Genomic DNA, 19598 nt, shown 5'->3' with positions numbered 1-19598 from the left:
GGAGAGACTGGTTAGCAATGAGTAAGAGCTGTTCCTCCCTGCTGGAGATCTGAAGAGTGAGCACCATGAAAACGGAGTTATCCCTTTTACCAAAACAGACATGTCTTCACTGAAGTGTAAATACAAACTAAGTGTTGCAGCATCTCTCAGTACCCCTGATAGCATCTAATATCATTGCTCTGCTTTGTTTTTTCTAGTAGACTGTGAGATACTATGCACACCCACTCTACTAGGAATTTGGGAATGCACTGGACAATTAATTGGAGTTGAAGAGGCTGCTGCAGAGTATTCATCATCTTAGCAGTGGAAAAAAAATTTGAATTCTAATCTACCTTCCTTCAAGGCAAGCTGAGTGACTTGTACAAAACGCATCATGATGCATGAGTTAAGAGCTCTTGTGAGCTGGCAGACAGAGAACACTTAAGTTATGGCCAAGCAGAGTACTGTGATTGACACACCTGAGGAACGGGATACTATCCAGAGGGACCTGGACAAACTTGAGAAGTGGGCCCACGTGAACCTCAAGAGGTTCAGCAAGGACAAGTCCTGCACATGGGTCAGAGCAATCTCTGGTATCAATACAAGCTTGAGGGAAGAGAGAGCAGCCCTGAAGGACTTGGGGGTACTGGTGGATGAAAATTGGACATGAGCTGACAATGTGTGCTTGCAGTCCAGAAAGCCAACCACATCCTGGGCTGCATCTAAAGAAGCGTGGCAAGGAGGCTGAGCGAGGTGATTCTGTCCCTCTACTCCGCTCTTGTGAGACCCCACCTGCAGTACTATGTCCAGCTCTGGACTCCTCAGCACAGGAAAGACAGGGACCAGTTGGAGAGAGGCCAGAGGAGGGCCACAAAAATGATCAGAGGGCTGGAGCACCTCTCCTATGAGGACAGGCTGAGAGAGGTTCAGCCTGGAGAAGAGCAGGCTCCAGGGAGACCTTACAGCAGCCTTCCAGTACCTCAAGGGGGCTTGGAAAGATGAGGAGAAACTCTTTAGCAGGGCCTGTTGCAATAGGACGAGGGGTAATGGTTTCAAAATAGAGGGAGGCAGATTTAGATTAGACATAAGGAAGACATTTTTTACAATGAGAGTGAAACAGGTCGCCCAGAGGGGTGGTAGATTCCCCATTCCTGGAAGCATTCAAGGCCAGGTTGGACAGGGCTCTGAGCAACCTGATCTAGTTGAAGATGTCCCCTGCTCCTTGCAGGGGGGTTGGACTAGATGACCTTTAAAGGTCCCTTCCAACTCTAACCATTCTATGATTCTATGACCCAGGTTAATTTTGATGTGAAGACATGGCCTAACACCGATCAAAATACCACTTATTCCTTACTTCTGTGCTGTTTGTTTTTTCCATTTTCCTTCCCAGCTTTCCCTCTTCTCTCCCTGCAGCTCTGCTATTTCAATCACTCAGCTTTTCATTATTCATCAGCCTTCCATTATCCATCTGTTGCCAACCATTCTGTCAAGTCTGTTAGATACAAAACCAGACAGCTTTCCAGTATGCTATGAAATGCTTTTCACATGATCAGAAGTCAAATCATCCTTTTGAACTCAAACAAATTAAGCGGAAGAAAAATCATAGCTCCTTTGTCCAGCCAAGCCGTGATTTAACCCTGGCTTTATTAAGGCTATGGTAGCATAGAACAACAACAAGTCTTGAAAAAGAAAATGTTTACTAATACCATTTTTTATGGAATAATTAAGAGATCTATTATTGTGTCTTAGGATTCTGTTGCACAAAAAAATGTACAGAGAGCAAAAAAATTGAACCAGCACATTTCCACCCTAGAATATGCTGTCACTTTGCCGACACTGCCCTACAACGCTTACAATCCAATGACCCAAATCCTCACTTACTGCATTAAACAGGGTTTACAGCAAAAATAGCTCCCGCGGGAATGCCACACCTTATAGTAAGTGCTGGAAAGATTGAAGCAAATAATGCAAAAGGCTATGACAGAGATATAGGAATAGGAGGAGGATGGAAGCATGTGGAGGAACAAAGTGCATGGTGCTGCATCTGCTATGCATCTAATCATGCCTTCGCTGCTTCTTTTCTAACAGATTTATTCATGGTTTGATGGGAGTTCACTTAACATTATAGATTGGTATTCACTGTTATCAGAAAAATGCATCCTTTTTTAATTAAAAAAAAAAGTCTCACATGCTATGAACATTTTCTAAACTGGGACGTACTTGGGGGCATGCACAACTACCATGCTCTAGTCAGCAATTTAAAAAAGATGGAAGTTTCTGTCACTTAGCGAAGAAGGCATCTGCTGTCACAACAGTACACGAGACAACTACTATTGGTTTTACAATGGTGAGATAGTAACGCGAAGAACTTCAATCCCACTCTTCTGAATTAGTCTGTATCATTAATGTGGGTTTGTCTGCTCCTAGTGTGGTACCAAAAAGATACTTCAGTTCAAAGGCAGACATGTTATTTCCAGTGAGAAATTACTCCAAGGAGTAGTGGTTCTGCAGATACTTTCATTTTTGAATGCTAATGGATATAGAGTATTAATTAACTGCATAATTTCAAATTAAATTAGACTTAAGCATTCAATTTTTTCAGGTTCAGCATGACTTTAAACAGTTTAATGAAAGTGGTAAATTCATCATTACGGTCAAATTCTGTATGTTCCCATTTTCCTGTATGTTTATGCCAGTGGAACAAATGGTATAATCTGAAAGCAACCCAGAAGGCCATGTTCTTCAGAAATCTGAGCCTCCCACATTTCCAGCATCAATTCTACACAAATGTATTAATCTGCAAAAAAAGAAATACCCAAACTGAAAAAAACCCAAACAAACAGGACAATAGTCACACATAATTATCTGGATCAAAACACAAGCATGGCTGCATGAATACATAGAAAAGAGGCTAGGAAAAATAACTACTCCACATTTTATTACTAGCTTTGCATGTTTTCCATGCAACTGTCTAAAGCATGCACACAGCCCCCAAGCCCTAGTGATACAGTCCCAGCCATAGTGAGACAGCTTAAAAAAAAAATTGCAAAGACTTCCTCTCTATGCCTTGTGGAAGCAATCTTATCCATCATAGATATCTAGCATATTTTTTTTAAAAAAAAAGATCATATTTTTTAGGGGCTTAAGATTCATATTTCTTCTCTCCAACCCCCTGCAGAGGTGTGTACACTATATACACTAAGCTATACGCTCATTGGTAATACACAGTGTAAATTATGAAGCAAGAACAATGCACGACCAAATGTCGACCCAACAGCACAACAAGATCAAGCCTAGCTGTCAACAGAAACAAACCCCTCTTCATTCCTGGCTCAAAGCAGTCAATTCATAGCTGCTTCTACAGTCACTCTTTCCAGGGGTGTTTCCACCCATGGACTCTGTACCGAACAACCTCCAGGTTTCACTTCCCAACAGCTCCCCTCACCGCCTGTATGACAGTTAGTGGTGTGGAGATCCTCTGCTGATCATGGCATTGTTGCATCTAAGAGGAAAGGTGATTTTCTCCTCACACCTTTTAATCTTTTTCTCCAGACTACCAGATTTTGTCCTAAAAGGGCCCATTCTTGCCACTCTTAGGTATATCATGCATGTGTTAGGCCCAATGTGTCAGCTTAAGATTGTCCTACAACTGAGGGTGCCAATATGGCCTTGGTCACTGATGCACTGCTTATTTCCTATGTCTGAACTTATCTAGGACAGGAGGAATGATCCAACAGGGATGTGCAATATCTCAGTTATAATCAGCAATGTCACAAATATCACTACTGTTGGAAGAGACATCGGTTTTCTACTGCTATCAGCTACTCTAGCATAAATCATCATTCACTCCAATAAATTTAGTAATTAATTCTTTTTATATCTGAAACAGCCCTTTTGTGTACAGACAGCTATGGCAACAAGTATTTAGCTATAAAATATTAGCATGCTGAGCAAAACTAGCTAAAGGGATGTTTTTCCCCTCTCACTGGCACTCCCTCTGATTTTTGCAAAGTTCTGGAAAGCTCTGTCTCTAAAGATCCACCAGCCACAAAAGTCCTACTTGGAATGAGATTTTTTGAGGGATATCTTTACGCAGAACTTGCTCTTATTTATGTCACTTAGTCCACTTAATGAAAACAAATATCAGAAAAAAATAATATAGAGTATTTTTCCCCTCCCATATAAATGCAACTGCAATTCCTAACATGGGAAAATAGGATGGAGTGGCCAAAAGGAAATGACAGATGAGATCTGATTGTAAAGAAAACTGATCTCAAAAATGTACATGTAGAAAACAGGTAATCAGTAAATACCAAGAAAAAAATATTTCACAGATTTTCTTCCCACGTTCTCTCCCTTTCACACTCACACCTCTCTGATTCCCCAGTTGATGTTTGGCACTGGGACAGCAGAGAATTGTTGTCACCACTGCCTTTTTCTTCACCACTGAGAAAACCATACCACCTCCCTCTCTGAGACAAGAATAATCCTCTGGTTGGAAGGATTCATACTATTATTGCTAGGTAAATTTCACCAAAGGATTCAGAGCTGCCATGCAGCAACTTACCCTGGAGAGCTGTAGGACTTGATGTTATGGATTTTTTTTTCTTTTTTTTTTTTTTGCGAGGGGAGGAGGGGATTATTTTAAATCATGTCAGAAAGGTAGATGATGCTTTAGCAATATAGAGATAGATCTCAGCTAAGCTTCTGCAAGGATCCAGCTCAATTCTTTGTTCAGACAAAGGGGGACTTTTCCCACTCCTGAATGGAACAGGGGGGAAAAGGGAATGGGGGTTACGGTCAGTTCATCACACGCTGTTTCAGGCCGCTGCTTCATGGTTGGAGGAAGAACTCCTCACGTTCCTCCCCTGCTCCATTGTGGGGTCCCACCGACGGGCTACAGTCCTTCATGAAACAGTGGTACAACGGAATTTTACTGTTCATACCAAAGATACTATATGACTGAAATACAACCCAACACTGGAGCACCGTCAGATGAAGAAATTAAAGGGAACAGGGTGACAGCATTAGCCAGCATAACAGTGAGCTCGAAGTAAGACATATGTAGTCATCCAGATGCCTGCAAGTATCATTGCAACCAGAATTTGAAGTGCAAGTACTGAGAAAGACAATGAGATAGCTTTGTAGGACAGGAAGTTTGGGATACAGCACATCTATCCATCTGAAAATTTAACAAGCCAGTAGTGATCTGGTATCATAGGCAAATCAGATGTGGAGTCAGTCTCTTGTTTCTCCACCAGAGATGAAGATTCTCCTGATAAGCTTTTAGCCTTCATTTGGAAGGCTTATGTGTTTTGTAGAAGACAAGGAGGAGCCAAGATAGATTAAAAAAGAAAGACGAGCAGGAAAGCAACAGTGACCATGGTCATTGAAAGGTGATATGATGGGACTCTGCAAGCCAAAGCTTAGAGGCAGACCTTTACCCTGAAGGCAAGCCCATCAGAAGGGCCTTCAGTATGTAGAATTGTTTTACGCAAGCATAAATTAGAATCAGGTAAGTTCAGAAAGACAGGAAACTCAGCTCTGTTGGGTGGAAGAGTGAAAAAGCTGGGTGAAAGCAAAAAGACAGGAGAATGAATCTCACTGCTGCTCCTTACAGAGCAGGACTTTCCCCTCTAGCCTTGCTCTCACCCCAGCAACATGAAGTCCTTCCTCAGAGCAAACTCTCTTGCTATTCATAGCCCTGAAGAATTGTTGCAGGATCTGCTCCCTGTTCTTCCCAGGAACCTTCTCATCTCCACTCCCACTGCAGGCCTGCTGCTCTCCATCTTCTCCCCATCTGCTTCCCCAACTTGTAGCCCAGAGGGCCCCATAGCTGACACAACTCACAAGCTTTCAGGGAAGGTACACTCTCCCTCTGTCTAACTCTGAGCCAGGAAAAGATAAATAAAGTACACAGATTTAATTCTTTCTGCCCAGGGACAGTCCTTTTAACACAGCAGGTGGTACCTGCACAGCAAATTGTCAACCAAGAGAATATTTCCATTTTCCGTCACTGTGAGCGCAGTACAATTGACTACAAAACACAAGGCAATATACAAGTAAGAAGAAATACAGTTCAAAAGTCAGCTACAATCAAGTTTACAGTTTCAGCTACCGTAACTGCCCCCCATCAACATACTTCCATCTACCACAGCTCTTTATTTATCATAATATGACAAAAATCACTTTGGACATTTGAATTTTGGAAGAATTGTTAGTATTCTCTTATAACTCTTAGTGTAACTCTTAGTACAAAAAGGATTTTTAAAGCATAGCTTATAGTACAGCCAAATCCAGTGCATGGAGCTATACAAAATCTTCTCCAAATGGCTTAACATGTGTCTTGCTGAAAACATAAAACCCAACATGAAAATCATCAGGCTTGGGATTGGAGAATGCTATGAAGCCAAAGGATTTGGAGAGCACAGAGAACTTTGTAGGATCGGGCCATTTATTTGAGAGGCACAGGAATGGTTTATCAGAGCTGCAAAGGAATCAATTAATAGTACAAGGGAGTCACAGGCTTTCACGGTCCACTGACACTCTTTTCCCCGCAAGACATTACAGAATATATAGGTGAAACTGCTGCTCTTGGGAAGACTGAAACAAAGGCTGCAAACATTTCAGAGGGATGCACGCCACAATAACACTAAGGAACTTTAAGAGCATTTGTCTCAATATTGCACATCTGTGGCACAATATATATATTTATGTCGATAATAAACACTAATCGGAAATCAAAGCCATTATACATCAGCAATGGCGCAAATGGATGTTATTAGGTAGTTCATTTTTCCATTTCCTGACCTTTATGCGTTTCCAGTCTAGCTGTACAGCTATGTTAATGTATCCTCTTTCATTTAGCTTTGCTTCAGTGATGTGCAAATCACTGCACAAATTAGAATCAAAATGAAAGAGTTGGCCTCAAGGTCAACTCTGCAAGGTTCGGTGCCGGTGGGTGGGATTGATTCCCAATGCAGACCTGTTAGTCATAAGGCTGCAAAACCTGGCAGTGCAGTAACCAGGGGTACTCTTAGCATCTACAAAGTACAGTTAAGAGTAGTCCACATTTTCTGAGAACACTTAAACGATCTCCTGGGCACAAGCAGGCGGAAGTTAGAATACAGGACAGTGATTGAAGGGAAATTCTTGGAGTTCAGAAAAGTGAGGAAAAATATTAATAACTGTCGTAGTTCAGCCCCGATCGGGACCAGACTACGCAGATTCTCTCTCACTCCCCCCACCCTCCGAGAGAATAGGGAGAGATCATATAAGGAAAAACGGCTCAAGGTTTGAGATAAGGACAGGGAGAAATCCTTAAAGTTACCATCACGGGCAAAACAGACTCAACTTGGGGAAAACTATTCATTTATTACTACAAACAGCAGGATAATGAGACAGAGAACAAGATAACCTCCTCCCACCCCTCCCTCTTCCCAAGCTTAACATTATCTCTACCACCTTCCCCCCTCCGAACGGCACAGGGGGGAAGAGGGAATGGGGGTCGTGGTCAGTTCATCACACGTTGTTTCACGTCACTGCTTCATGGTCGGGGGAAGAACTCCTCACATTCCTCCCCTGCTCCGTTGTGGGGTACCACCCCTATGCCACAGTCCTTCCTGAAAGTGCTCCAGCGTGGGTCATCTCTTCCACGAAGTGCAGTCCCTCCAGAACAGCTGTCCCAGCGGGCCCTCCATGGGCCACAGCCTCCTTCAGGCATCCACCTCCCCCGGTACGGGGTCCTTCATGGGCTCCAAGTGGATCTCTGCTCCTCCGTGGACCTCCATGGGCTGCAGGGGGACAACCTGCTCCACCATGGTCATGGAACATTCTGCTACCAATTGGCTTGGCCTTGGCCAGCAGTGGGTCCGCCCTAGGCCCGGCCAAGTCCACTGTACAAAGGGGAGCGACTTCTAGCAGTTTCCTACAGAAGCTGCCACCTTAGGCCCCCCCTCACTAAACAAAACCACAACAACGCTTTTTTTTGTTTTACTTCTTCCAGAAAGAGAAGAGTGCTGTCTAATGAACCCAAGACAGCATACTGAAAGATACACATATCACATTTCCAATTAAATTATTCCAAGAATTATGATTTGTACTCCTGCAAGTACATAAATCAAACAAATTTCTGAACAAAATGATATTTTACTAGTTTTAGATGAGACCACTCCAAGGCTCTATATGCTATAGACTACTTATGTCTAACTAAGAGCAACCAACAATCCTACATTCAACATATTTGTATTGACACAGTGACAATCCACTCACAGTTCATTACATAAACCACTGGGAAGTTTCTGCAATAGAATGCAGCTAAGGACAAAAATAATTTCTTAATTTCTTTAAATCAGTAGCAGAAAAACAGTCTTGTCTCAGCAGTTTGGCACAGCAAGGGATGAGAAACAGCAATCAGACTTACCTATAACAGAAAAAAAAAATATGAAAACACTGCCAATATTTTTAAAGGACATATTCAGGTACACAAGAACTGGTAAACATGTGATATGGCCTGAATATAAAATCCCAGAAAGGTAACTGTAAGGAGTAATAAAAGGGTCGACATGGTAACATCTTAAACCAAGGCAACATTGAACAGTTTTGCTCTGTTCTTTCCACACTACAAGGTTAAAGAGAAATAACCTCAAGATCTGCTCATATGCTACCATCAAATACTCCAAAGTCCACAATGCTCGCCTTTGCTGGTGCATATAACAGGAAATTTATATTTTTGACTTGGTTGGTTTTAAAATCAGAAGCAGGTGAAGTACTGCTGCAGTACCAGACATAGGCAGGACAGTAACCACCTCTCAACATGTGCATTATAAAGCATTCGTCGGTAGGGTAACACAGCCTCTCTTAACACGCATCCTCATAAAGGCCAGTGTGGACCACGTCAGCTTCACAGATACACAGTCCTAGTAACTGTGGTGCTGAAGACTAAAAATCTCTGCTCCTCATCTTTTCAAACCCAAGGACAATATTTATGAATAACAATCACTGCAAGATGAAAAGCAATCATTCTGTACCAGGCATTGGAATGGGTTTAATCCACTATTTAAAGCAGAGATGCATCACTCTTAGCAAAAATTTGTCCTAAAAAGCTTGAGTGCTCCACAGCAGTCTGTTTAAGAATCATCACTGCATTCATCAGGTCCACTGCACAGCTGGACTCTGCAAGTCTCCCAAGAACACTATTTAATCCAAAGGGGTTTTAAGAGGCAGAAGGTATGAACAGGGATGCTCTTCTCTTCTGCAGGCTAAAAACACTGCTGCTCTTCTGTGAGCAACTGATACTCCCACTGAGAAGCCCTGACCACACTGGATGCCCTGTTTCAGGTTCTGCACAGCACACAATAATAGACATCTCTTACCTGATAGATTTTTGTAATCAGGGGCTTCAGTTCTTCAAGTACTTTGTCCATGCAAAAGATCAGTCTTTGATCGCATTAACAAGATCCCTGATTTATCCAACTCAAGCTTCAGTACTTGAGTCACCTAATTTAGGAATGCAGGTTTCCAAAGGGAAAGGACAAGCTCCTCCCAAAGAAGACTGAGACTCAGGTAAGGCTTTCCAACAGAGGATTCAGCTCCACCTCTCTTGATCACCTTTTTAAGGAGTAGATGACTGTTGGGATCCAAGGTTAGACATGTCAGGTTAGATTGGAAGGAGCCAGACCTGTGTATGAATCTCTCAAGCTACAAGATTTTATATTATATAAAGACAAGCAGGCAAAGCACTCCTGAGGGTGGCAGAAAATGTGTATTCTAAGTACATCCAGACATGTGAAATAGAAACCTAAGGCATATTAAAAAACCATATGATTATTTAAGAACAGTCTGATTGTCTAGGCAACTATAAAACTGCAAACTAGATGGTACATTCAGAGAAAGTCAAAGCAGAGAAAATAAAAGAAAACACTCAGTATACTGTATACACTTTATTTACAGATCTTTTCAAAAGTGTAATACCAGTAAACATAGCAGAGGTTTACAGGAAAAGCAGTGAAGACATCTTGCAAAATTTAAGAGACTACTAACAAAATGATGTAAATATGAACTGCAGAAAGATATCCAGCAATGTATGTTTCCCAGAACTGTTAAGTACAGTCATTTCTCTGCTCAGAAGCACAGTCCCACATTTCCCATATCTCTTCCCCAGAGCCTTCTCTGAAAACTTTTTGCAGAAAGAACTCTTAATTTTTCATGATATGTGAGAGGTCTAAAAATCCTACCATTCTCTGTCATTAAGAACACATTATACCTTCCACCATGACACCTGTTTTGCTAAAAAACAAAGCTTGTGTGATGTCTGTAGTGTATATTGCTACCAGACAGAAGAGCTGTCTAATGCATTACCATAGGTATCAGGCATAGCTTATTATGTATAAAACACACACACAGTAAAAGGCAACAGAAAGCAACCAAGCAGAGATACCAAAACTGAAGTTTTTAATATTAACCTCCCCTCAGACGTGAATATGAATCTTTGCAAACAGGTTTATATGTGTGTGTATCAAAGGATTTATCCTGCAGAGCTCAGATCTGCCCATGCAATATTCCCACCACCTCCGCTTCCCCCTCTGCCTGGGCACTCCTCTGTGCAGCACAAATAGCTCCATGTACACACACCACAAGACATTTATCATTACTATGACCTGTAAAATTTTTGTCAATACCATGAGTTCCTTTCCATGCAAAAGCGGCATACTGTTTCCCTACTGCCTCCCTCTATTTCAGGCTGTCAGCAAAGTCCCTGTTCCTCTATGCCACATTCCTCACATCACAGCCCATACATCTTCCTCTCTTTCCCATCCCTTTTCATTCTCAGGGCATATCTCCTCTTCCTCACTCGTCAATATTACAACTCTCCCCACTCATAGGTAGGAAGGGATAGGGCACAAGGCACCACTTGCTGTTCCAGCCAAGGACAGGCACTGGATTAGCATGTGGGGACAATAAACACACAAAACCCAGGAGGAATTGAAGGCTCTTTTCACTCATCGTTCCTTCCAGCTGCCTATGGTGGCTGACCTCTCCTCCACAGCAAAGAGAACATTTTAAATCTCCTGTTTCACTCATTGCCCCTACACCCTGTCATGCTTTTTACCCTCATCTATATTTCTTTAAGAGAAAAGTGATTTAAAGTGTCGGTATCTTCACCTCCTCTAGCACAGAGGCAGGGCTAAGGCAAGTAGGTATTATTACCAAGCTGTCGAGTATGACTGCCTACATCAACCACTCCTTTGATCTATGAACAACAACAAACCATTGCAATAAACCAGTCTCTCAACTAGACACCAGCTTCGGAACATGTCCTCAGCTCCATCTTCTACCTTTTAACGAGGCCTAGAATATTCTCCGGCATTTCAAAATTAATTGGCTACAGAGCTCCTGTTATTACCATATCACCCCCAGACAAATACAGAAATGCCATCCACTTGAGTGTGCTTGATCCTGCTTCTGATAAAATTAAAGGCAAAACTCCCCCTGACTTCAATGTGGAACAAAGCGACTTTGTAAAGCAAAGGAAAACCCATATAAATTTCAAAGGCTACAGTTAATAAGGGCTAATCCAGACCTGGAAAACTAAGACTTCATAATTTAACTAAAAGACTTCAAATGGTTTCATCCATGCTATAACCTATTCTGCTGGAAAACACATTAGACAAATATGTAGAGCAGTAAGTTGCACTTTAGGACACAGATCACAGCAACTACTCTTAGAACGAGATCTCAAAACCTAGAAACAAATCTGTAATTTAATGGGTTAGGATTCATTTAAAATATATTTTTCAGACCATGATACCTGAATGTTTTTTTTTCCTATGCAATTCTACTAATAGAATCCAACATATTCTTCATTTTTTTCAAAAGAAAAGAAATCCCTCATAGATTTAAACTAGAACATCAGACACTGGAACATACTCGTCATTACTGCATGCTGGAGGGCAGAAGAAAACTGCTTACAAGTGTTAAGAGTTTGCCATTTAAGCATGCTTGTTCTCAATAGATTGACTTCTTATGTCTGTATACTCTTGGAGAGGTTATGGCAACATCTCCATAATTTTTGTAATTATTTCTTTATAAATATCTAAAGTTCATTGTGTTGGGTTTTTTTTTTTTAAAGAAAATGATATTATAACAAAGGTTTTGAGGATCAAGAGTTCTTAATTTGCACTGAAAAACAGTAAAGGAAAACTGACTTATGCTTAGTAATGCCTCAGATCCAGTATTTTATTCTTGAAAATAATCCTGACGCTTTTAAAAACTTAATACTACTGATAGAACCCACAAAGCATAGTTTAAAGGGTGAGATTTCTCTGTTCCTGGGCAGGTAAAACTAGCCTCAGATACGTATCGCCAAACCAGATTGCTACTTACTGTTTCATCTTCATTAAAAGTTGTTTATGCATTGATTTTAGAAATCATAATAAATTGCTACTAAAATTGTATTCATGAGAAAGCAAAGAAACTGGACAAACTATCCCAAGAGGAAACATTTAAAGGGTATTAGAGTCTTTAACTGAGGAACAAGATTCAGGTTTTACAAACAGAATGTGTGATGGCTTTATCTAAGGCACAAAAATAACCCTACACGAGAGAACAGAAGCTGCATTCAGGGACTCTGTTTTCCTCTGGGCCGTTTTAAGACAATTCTGAGCTACATTTGAACTTTTTCTGGGGAACTGCTAGCCAAGTTTGGATAAAAGGTAGGCTGGTAGTTTCCCCGTGGAAAACAAGTATGGGCATAAAGCAGATTTTCAAAGCAGAAACCACCCAGAACAACTGGAGGAGAACTAGATCAAGTAAGATGAAGAAAGACAAACTGATGTAAGCTCCTCCAACTGAAAATAAATGTAGAAGAGAGACAAGCCCCGCTGACTCCCATCACCAAGAGAAACTGGACCCACACATAGAGATGGGCAAGTTCTGCCATGAACATATGATTTCTGAACTTCATCCATACTTACTTTGCTGCTAGTACACCTCTAATACAATAATTAAATATTACCATGTCATATCACACAATCATACGTACAGGCACGTACGTCTGCTTACATTACTGTATGAGTAAATGTACTCTTTTCTCTTTTACTCCACTTCAAAAGGGTTTGTGGTCCTGTGGTCAAAAGGTTTCAGGAGAGTTTTCAAAGAGGAAGAACATCTGCAAAGTTGACCAGAAAAGTTGTATTTCACTCACCCACAGAAAAAAGCGTGAGAATGGTTCTGAATTAAGGTTCAAGGCATAGTTTCATCTAATTTTAATGAGGACCATCAGTTAGACTTAACTCAATGCTTTTTTGCTGCCATTGAATCCTCACAGAAGAGAAGTAATTACAGTTTGTAACACAGCACTTAAAGTAAGGACTAAAGGAGAAGGTTTTTTAATCTACGTTTCTGGTAACAACCTCTCTGTCAAGGAAGTGTCCTAAATCCATCAAGGATTAGGTTCTAGGGCATTGCAATGAAAGTCTACAGTTTAATTAACTACTGTTTATAGAAGCCTGCACAAGTAAGTTAGCTGGAAAACTATTCGGTCCTGCAGGCATTAAACCTTAGTTCTGGAAGAACGACCAAGGCACCCCCATCGTCACGCAGCAAGGCTGTGGCCATGCAAGCAGCTATACCCTGCTAGGATGTCTTGACATGGGAATCACTTCTGTTCTCCTAAGGACAATGAGAACTACCTACTGTCCAATTCCATGCACAAATCAATGAAGCACGCTTTGGTTCAGGGATGCTACTTTCGATGATATTACTTGCTAGATAAAATGCTATTCAACTTAACCTTAGGTAGTAAAACTGGAATGTCAATGAGGTTAAAACTTGACTTTTGAACAGGTATTTCCATTAGGGATTCTCAAGCACTGCAAGAATTCATTTGTCTGTAAAACCTGCAAACAGAAAATACATTAATTTGACCAATTTATCACTTGTAACACATTAGCTTAATGGCACATACTAATGTTTCTGGTACTTTCTCTCTCAATAGCAGTGACACATTAACTTCACTGCTGTATTTTTCTAACCTTTAACTAGAAGTCAAATGTTTGTATTAAAGACTTTCAGGTCTGATTCAGAAAGCATTCCTGGAAACAAAACCAAGCAGCCTTGTTAGCAGTGGAATTAATGAAGCTGCTTTCCTGCAGAGCTCTATCCATCACCACCATCAAACCTCTACTAAAGTCCCAGCTTTTTCCTGTCCATGCCTCTGCAAAAAAAAAAAAAAACCAAAAAAAAGCCCCACCCAAAGCAAAGGTACAAACAATCCCAGCAACTGTCTCAGCTGCTGGAGTGAGTGACTGATGGGGTCTACCTTGCCTGTCTTCCGGTCCCAACTTGGGTCTCCCTCCTCTCCCCAGCCCCTGGGACCCGTACAACCTTAATTATCTCAAAGACAACTACTGCTCTCTGTTTCACTTGAAATTAGCCAACGGCTTCAAAAGTAATTAGGTAAGGGAGTGACAGAAAGTGCAACTGGAGAAGTCTGATCACCCCAGGAAAAGAGGCTATAAAAAATTATACACAGTCTCACACGAGGGAATTTCCTCATGTATACAGGTCTGGAGAAATAGGTGTTACAGTATTTCAAAAGCCATTACAAAAACGTAACAAATCTAATCAAAGCGATTTCAGTGGGAACAGGACCTGATCTAATATATAGTACAACACTATTTGCTTTCCAGTTCCACTCTCCCTAATTAGTATTTTGTCACACAGAGTCCCTTGCGTTCTTATCTTGGTGGAAAATTTTAGTTACAGATGAAACAAAACACATTTATACTTTTTATATGGATTCTGTGTCAGACTTCCAGCTTACTAGTAAATCCAGTGTGAATTTTTTCTCCCATGTTAAAGGAGGCATCAAGCATATAATTTTTCTTCAAGAAGTAAAGAAATTCATAGAGATGAAAATTCATTGTCATGAAGAATGGACTAATTTAAATTGCAAGTACAAAAAAAAATCTCATTTATATTTTTCATTTTAAAATTCCCAATGCAATTAAAGTATATATTCACATAAGAGTCAGAGATAATGTATTTGACAGAGCTTTCCCAGTGTATTCTAGAACATTTTTTTTTCATTATGCACCTAGCTCTGTAAATGATTTAATATTAATAAAATTAAACATTCACAGATTTTAATTAGTCTTTTATTATATAGACTCTCACATATAATGGCTTTTTTCAGCCAGCTTCTCTGTTGGCTTTAAAGAGATAGGCCACATTGAGAATAGACTTAAATTTCCCAGTGAAATCAAAATACTTGCACATGTCAAAACTAAACTATTTCCACATGCCATGCAAGAGTAAAGCTGCAAAACACTATGGAAGCAAAGTATGTGTCCAGTACGAAATTTCTGAAAGTTAAAAGCATATTTGTATTTCACCAAAATAAATTATAAAGCCTTTTATCTCAGAATTTTCAAAGGCCCATGAGTTTCAAGCTGACAGCAGACAGTACAGCAACAAGAGATTTTAAAGTAGCGTCAGAACTCCAAAGGCACGCAGTGCAGACACTGTTTCCAATGTCATCAACGTACCGTTCTCCAGCGCGGACTACGGCTTGTGCATGCAAGTATGGATTCGCATAAAACTTTTCAGTTCCTCTGAACTGAATTCAGCCTAGGCCTGATCTCACCTCTCCTGAATGCAACAGCAAGGCTCCTCTTGACTTCAGCAGACTTTGAAGCAGATCCTGTCCCCACTGGGTTCTTTTAAATTCCTAAATACTCAAGGTTAGACAGAAAACACCATCTTCACAGTGTTCCACTTCTGTGATGTAACAGGAAGAACGGCAAATATATCACCAAATTTCCTTGCAAAGTGCTCTTTTCCTAATAACTTGAACGACAGTGTTATTTGGTTGTGCTGGTTTTTAACACATCTTTGTTTCTGCTGGTGCCCTTAAACTCCATTGTGCTTTCCCAAATGTATTTATTCCCTTACAAGGCTGACAGATAATAAGCAAATACAAATAATTGTTCTTTCAATTAAACTAGTCCTGGAAATACAGACCAATGTAAACAGGAAGAAGGAATTGTGCCAGAAATTAATCTATTTCTGAATTTCTTTATTAAGATATAACTATCATCCAAGTCAATGTTTATATTGCTCGAATTCAAAAGACACGAAGAGAGCAAGGGCTCCAGTTCATAGCTCCACCTCTCCTCCTACCGCTACCTCCCATCTGCTGCCTTTGCCAGGACCACCAGCGCCTAAGCTGAGGACAAGTGGGGAGGTTTCTTTCATGTTTGCAGGTTGGCCAGCCACCACACCTTTTGCACTCAAATGGATTTTAGTGGATCTGTCGGCTCTTCTGCCTATCAAATAAACATATGAAAAGAATTGCGAAGTTCAAAACACACTTTTTACATCTTTTTGGTTATCATTAGCAAAAGGAAAGGCAATGCAAGTGTCTAAGGTACAGCATAGAACAAAGGGGTTGCAAAATGTTTTATTTTGGATATGCGGGAAGACTTTTGCCTAGCAAATAGGTTTCAGTACAGGTTCTACATATGTGTGCTGTTTTATGAAAAATAATTCCTATAAATGATTTTTTTGTTGTTTATTTTTGCTTAGGAACTACACTGTAAAGGAAAGGTTTTTCTGTATGTTGAGTGCTAAATAAACCACAGGTAACAATGCTACACTAGCAATGTTTGGCATAGGAACACGAATAAATCTTTTTTCGTTAAGTAGCCTGTGTGATTAAAACGATGCACTTTACACGTGTTAAACTCTAATTAAAGGCTTTTTAAAAAATAAAACATTGTTTTGTGTCTTAATGTAAACACATAGCATACTACAAAAAGCACATATGCTATAGTGGCCACCAATAGATCAAATCTAACATAAAGCTCACACCAAAGCTGATTTTTATAAGCAATGGATCAATATAAGCCCTCTTCCCTAATGAAGGACTAAATCCAAAGTGAAAGGTTAATATGCTGTTCTTTGACTCATCCAGAGAAGACCATTGAAAAGCCAGAACTGACTTGCAGGAGCCACCACATTCAAGAGCACTAACTACTTTCCAACTGAGACCTTCTTTTGATTGTGCCATAACATTTTTTTTGGCTGCATTTCTACTTTTCCATTCCAATTCTTTACAGCCTGCATTGGGATTTAGGCACTTGAATAAACCTAACTGCTCTATATTGGTTATGCAGTTACAGGAGAGAAAAAGGTGCTCTAAAATACCGCTAAGAGCATGACTTTACTCGGTTGATTATATAGAGTATATTCAGGGAAACTAATTTATTAAACTAAATTAGGTACTTAAACATAGGGCTGTGAATAGTGCTAAGGCCTACTCAAGGCTATGGAAGGGTCCTGTGCTCCCTGTGCCCAGCAAGTCTTCCTGTTGCTCACAAATACTGGCACTTATCTCAAATGCCTACACACAGCTCAAAAGGCTTATCTGCAAAGTCAAGTAAATGCCCTTGCAGGTATATACTGTTCATTGACATAGACTAGATTGTGCATCTGGTTTGCTTTTCCTGACGTAGTCCATGCTGAGACTGAGAAAAAAAAACAAAAACAAAACCAATTTTTACTAATAATAACGGAGAAAAAAGTGTCCAGTAACAGCTGCAAATACTGTTGTAAACAACTTGGTTCAACATGTTTTCCATAGTGGATGAGGAGAGGGAAGGTGGGGCAGGGGACTGAGGAATGACTTTCTTCAATTTAAGAAGTATTTTGGTTTCTCCCCTCCATACATAGAGGAGAGCAGTAGAAACAGAGCCAAAGCTGCATTTTCAGTTAATGAATCTGGTCAATAAAAAGTAGGTGACAGATCTAATAGACAGCACTTTGTGACAAGTACTTATGATTTGCATCACTTTGATACATCTGAAGACAGCTGTCCACGTAGACTGAAGACCAAACTTATCTTAAATGGAAGACTCCCCTGAGGAGACAAAGCATCACAGCCAGTTGAATACGCTGCAGCAAGTAGTTAATTTACTTTCTTCCTGCTGTCATGTCAGCTACCTATTTCTGGCAGTATTCTTGGTGGGACGTATTTAATACAACCTCTAAGATCTCCTGTGTGTTGTATGTAAGTGCCCAAATTTGTTAAGATACTTAGGCAGCAGTGAGAGAGGCACTTGTTTAAAACTTGTGAAGATTCATCACCACAGATGAACTTGAAAATGATGTAAAATGTATTATGCGCTCTGCTTTACTAAAAAAAAAACAAACAAAAAACCTTTTCTCAAATCTTTTTATATCCTTTCTGCTATTAAATATGCCCTTCCTTTTGAGATTCTTCACTTGAGAAAAAACATGCACTCCTACAATGACCTGCATCATCTTTTTGGGGGAATATTTCATTTAGTTTTTGGACTGTGGCTTAATCAAAATACATTTTTTTTCCCAGAGTAATAAAAGAAACTGCCAAATACCTCTGAAGATGTACTTACCTGATGCAATAGCTGCAAAATTCAAATTATTGTCATGTGAAATGTCAGGTGGTGAAAATTTTGCATAAGCTTCAAAGATTACTTTTCACCAAAGAGTCTTCCCATGACTCTTCACCACATTTTATGAGACTGCATGCACTGTACATCACGTATACATTTGGGAAAGTTTCACAGATTCACACTGCATTAGTGTGGAATACCACTGAGTTTTCAGCTACAGAGAGGTGAAAGGAGGAGTGCTGTTGGACACGGTCACAAAAATTCTCAGTTGTCATAATCAAGAGGCTGCATGTACTTCTTCGGTAATTACAAGACTGCGTCATTTGCACAGAGGCTCAAAATACCCTCCTCCCCAGCAAAACTGCCAGCACCAGAGGCTCTACAAAGTGCAAAACTTAACACAGAAAGGATACATCCTCATGGAACTGGAAGAACATAATGACCTATTACACACATGGCTATTCACTGAATTCTTACTCTTCACAGAATTAAAGTTATTTGGATGATTAGTAACAAAGGAAAATGCAGAAGCAAACATACAGACAAAACCCCCAACCGTAACAACATTTCAGTGACAGAAATAACACTAGAAAAGCTTTAGTGCACATTCTGGCTCTCTTTGACAATGCATGACAATTCGGAAGAGTAAGCTGTGCAGGAAGATGCAAACAGCAGCAGAGTGTTACGCATGCACATCATCTCACAGGTTCCCCCTAGTAAGTGGTTAGTGCCAGTCATACATTCCTGCATCTCTCTCTCACATTAGTGTCTGCCGTGATGGCTCAGAATTAATTCATGGTTAGAAGCTGCAGGTTTCAGAAAATGCCTTGTGAATGTGAGCGGTTGATGCATTCTATGCTTTGCCTGCGCGTGGATGCGTGCAACTGCCAGGTTACAGTTTCCTGCTGCTCCCAGGACCTCCTTGCTATGATCTTATCATTTCCATATCTTGATTCAATGAGAATTCTTGGGCAGGCCAAACAAAACAAAACCAACACTGACATCAGATGGATGCTGAGCAGGTTTACAAAAAAAGAAAACAAAACAGAAACAACAAAAGATCACTTCAAATGAAGCTTGATTGGACGTGGTGTTGAAGAGGTACTCAAATTACCTGAACCGCTTTGTTTGATCTTAAATATGGACCAGTGGCAGCTGCAACGAGCTCCGAGCTTTGGCACATTC

General features: G+C 40.4%; 1 protein-coding gene across 2 annotated transcripts in view; it reads right to left on the bottom strand.

Moving 5' to 3' along the window:
• Positions 1-19598, bottom strand: part of HECW1 (HECT, C2 and WW domain containing E3 ubiquitin protein ligase 1) — a 265943-nt gene that overhangs the window by 177894 nt on the left and 68451 nt on the right. The window lies entirely within an intron of this gene.

This window comes from Chlamydotis macqueenii, chromosome 2, assembly GCF_036417535.1.
Source record: "Chlamydotis macqueenii isolate bChlMac1 chromosome 2, bChlMac1.mat, whole genome shotgun sequence".
Lineage (NCBI taxonomy): Eukaryota > Metazoa > Chordata > Aves > Otidiformes > Otididae > Chlamydotis > Chlamydotis macqueenii.
Note: the sequence above shows the minus strand (reverse complement) of the source record. Positions and strands in the feature narration are given on the sequence as shown.